Source organism: Ixodes scapularis, unplaced genomic scaffold (genome assembly GCF_016920785.2).
Source record: "Ixodes scapularis isolate PalLabHiFi unplaced genomic scaffold, ASM1692078v2 PGA_scaffold6__148_contigs__length_123643588, whole genome shotgun sequence".
In the NCBI taxonomy this organism is placed as follows: domain Eukaryota; kingdom Metazoa; phylum Arthropoda; class Arachnida; order Ixodida; family Ixodidae; genus Ixodes; species Ixodes scapularis.
Window position 1 is genome coordinate 48,791,939 of NW_024609881.1, and position 3,943 is coordinate 48,795,881.

At 43.6% G+C, this 3,943-nt stretch overlaps 1 pseudogene; it reads right to left on the reverse strand.

Moving 5' to 3' along the window:
• Positions 1 to 307: 307 nt before the first annotated feature.
• On the reverse strand, positions 308 to 3,009 carry LOC115327448 (annotated as a pseudogene).
• Positions 3,010 to 3,943: the final 934 nt, after the last annotated feature.

Below are 3,943 nucleotides of genomic sequence, written 5' to 3' on the forward strand. Positions count from 1 at the left end.
CAGGTCAATCAATAGTTTTTATCTTCTTTAATTTTCTTTTTACATGAAATGCCCGATTTAAATCAACAGCAAAACCTGCGCGATTTAGTATACGGGTTATACTGATACATCGCGATCTAAATTTTTATATTTTTCTTATTATGCCTGAAACACAATTCACCTTTAGCAAACAATAAAACGAGACAGCTGTGAAACTATTATGAATGAACCCGCGATATTGAAGGAGGGGTAAAGAAACTAATTTTAATTTTAGTAGCTTCTTTTTCCTTATTTTGACTTTATCGTTCGTAAGAAAGCACGCTTTCAATTACAAGACCTCAAAGCACAGATGCAGTGCATCACTTTGAACAAAACCAGAATCTTCTAGATACCCCAGGTTCCACTCTTTAAAGAATAACGATTCCCGGCGGACTTTTCCCTCTGGCCTTTCGAACGTGGTGTGTGCCTTTTTATTTATATCTACTGGTCTAAAAAAAGTAAAAGTTTTGTCCGTGCTGTTAATATGTCCAACCCTGACAGTCTTTCTGAACGGCCATTCAAGGCTTGAATCGTACTCTCCAGGATAGACTTTTAAATAAAATTCAAAATACAAGATGTTTCTAACACATCGAAGAGAGCATTCTAGGGCCACGTTGTATCCGCTCAAATAGTGCCGGGGGCTCTCAGCTACTGCTCTCCCACCCATTGCTCGATGCATCAGAGCGTCGAATCCCTTTAAGTACCAGTCGAATTTCTTTCGTTGGTGATCGGGGCACAGGTTTTGGCACATGCTCTTCGTGGCATGCAGCGAACGTTCGGCGTGTCCGCTCAAGTTTCTGGCCTGGCAACGCTTCTCTACTTTACCAGCGACGTCACTCAATTCGCCCTGTACAAGAGAAAACCCTTCGATATGCAGTCTGGACAAGTGTTCAAGAAGTGCCGCATACTGAGATTCCAGCCGTTCTTTCAAACTTAGTTCTGCTTTCCTGGCGTCCTCCTGGCACAGCTTCAGGCTAGTCTGTAGACAGGACATGTCTGTAGAGAGCTTGCCCAACGCTTCTTTCATTTCATTACTTGTCTGTTCGATGCTCTCGTATCCTTGTGTGGCACGGTCTGTGTCCACAACGGGCCCTACGGCGGCTACCTGGCAACCATGCTTGCAGTGTCCCACAATCTCGCTCCTCAGCACGGACACTTGACACTTAGGACAGGACACGACGTGGAAAGCGCACTCGATGTAGTGTTTCAAGAGACTGCAAACGGGACCCTCGAAGTTGCAGCCATAAGACACGTTCCAGCAGGCCGCCTTGGTGAGACCAAAAAACATCGAAAACACAAGTTACAGAACGTCGTGCCAATGAAATACAAACGAGAAAGTATCACTTATAAGTCGGAAAATGTTAACGGCATTTAATTAAACCTGGAGACCTGGAGAACTGTAGTACTTCCGGATCGTGGTAACATCAGTCACAATGTAATGTGACATTACTTCGCGATGTTTGCAGGACGATCGTAGTGCTAAGCATCGCTACATATTCTCAATCTCAAGTCTATAAAAATTCTGGCTTTACGGCAAGACAAGACAAAACTGCCAAAGTATAGAGCATTAGGTTTTCGGCATACGCAATGTTCGGACTTTCGGGGTGCTTTATTCCGTAGCGAAGCGCAGCATACTCTACTTCCCACAAAATCCACCCCTACCTACTTTGCAATAATGATGCGTGTAATTGGCCGATCTTGGGTATCCTCAACTGCAGTAAAGCCACTCTTTAGCTATGATTATCGCGACATTTCGGCATAGTGACTCCGAATCCAGATATGCTTTTATGTCATTTGCTTTAACCTTGCTACAACCATGACTCCAGTAATATAGAAATAGGTGCTTTGGATATATCGAACGTGCTCTTTGAAGCGTGCATAATTTTTATATATCCGCCAATGAAAATATGAAGGGAGAAAAATTATATTAAAAAGTGAAAAGGAACATGTTAAAAAAATTATACGGTTTACCCAAAGAACATTTAAATTTTATATTAACTCGTATTAAGGCACATATAAGTTCCTTATTATCTTATAGGTTTCCTATTTTGTTTGACACAACAATTTGTTCTCTTTACATGGAGAAGCATTTTTGAGACACAATTGCTTGCTGCCGCACACGAACAGATATTCTCTTTACTACCGGTAATCAAGAGGGGTGCGTGTTACTGATGGCAATTTGTTTTGATATAATTTCTAGTTTCATTGTTTCCTTAATTATCGCTTCTTTGCGTGCCGCGCGAAATCTAAGAGATATCAGTTACACGCGGCATAGCAAAGAGAGGTAAGTGCGCAAGCCGATGTTTTTCAAGCAAATATTTAGAGGAAAACTTCATCCCCACCTTGGCGTAATGTCAACTAAAAAAACTACTTTCCTATTCTACCTCCCATAATCAGGAATCAGGCGCAGCCAAAGCGAAAAGTGCGAGGAGGCTCAACTGAACGGAGCTTTCAATACTACGGTTTTGCGTGCAAAGCATGAGAGCTCGAAGTCGCTTGACTCTCGCTGCGGTAGTTTTTGCTTTGCTCGCACGTTTCGTGAAACCAAGATAGGGGTTTGATACTCCAATGCAGTTACCACTGGGATATAAATGCTAAAACTATAGCTCAGCACTCTCGCAGCACAGGTCAAGTAGTTTCCCCAATGCAATGATGCCAGTAAAAAGGTACTCACTTCCTATTGCTTATAATTCACACAACAAACATAAAATCAGCGCTCACCCGGCGTTTACCGAGGAAGCCCACTGAAAGGTCGATTCGGGCGCAGTCATCGTCGCTGAAGGATTCCTCATCGAGGGGACAGGCGCCCCCTTGTCGAGAACACTCCTCGTGGCACTCTGAGCAGAGCGTGTGGCCACAGGACAGTCTGATGGCTTTGAGGGACACCAGTCGACAGAGTGCGCATGCGCTGTGAGCGATGTCGGGCTCCAGGAAGAGGATGGGCCTTCAGTCCAGGGCGTCAGAGCATCCGGAAACGCAGAAGGACCTCATCTTGGATGTGCCACCGTTGAGCCCGGCCTCGGGTCTCTCTTCAATAAGGTAGCTTGAAACTACGGAATAAAAGGTTTTCGTCATATGCACATATCAATTGGCTGAATATTTTACGACTCGCTAAAAACAGACAGGTATATGGCCGGATTTATTTTGCTTAATTAAAAAAAAAAAAAAAAAACGTTACATCAGCAAAAACGTTATATCAAGAGAATCAATTATATGTTATGGCACAAATATATCGTCATCCTACAAATAAAATCTAGAAGCATGCAGAACTTGTGCAGCGTGTTTTGTACTCCTCGCACCATCTGAATTGAATTGAATAAGGGGTTTTATGGCGCAGCAGCAACATAGGCCATAATGCGCCAACCGCCATTTGGGCGACTGAAGTTTTTCGCTGTCATTAATACATAAATCAAACTAGAAACCTGCTAACAAAAGCCGCGGGAATCTGGTTTCATAAATGAGCGAGAGATCAGTGGTTGGTCACTCGTATAAAAGCTGGCCGTGTTATCATACCTGTTCTACATTTCATGCCGTTTTACGCCGGGAAACGGTTCTAAAGAACAATCTGTGTTAATGCAAGCCATAAGCATTCAAGCCATTAGATTACACTAATTTTTAATAATTAGTGAGAACTGCACCCGACAAAATTGAAATGGCACTTCCTCAGCCAGAACAACTCTTGGACTTAAATAATAATTAATCAAGGGGCGGCGGGTCCTTGGGTATCTTCTTGTAGACGGATGATCAATTTCAGCGTTATAGATGTTTCATTATGGTTAGCACCGGGGAAAAGGCTGTTTAAGGCGTAACTGCAAAGTAGCACTGTAAAGTTTGGGACACGGTGGGCACACGAGCGCTCCGGCGGCGTTCGGCTCCGAACCATCCTGCCACCGACTGAACACGAGTTCCAGACGATCGCTGACGC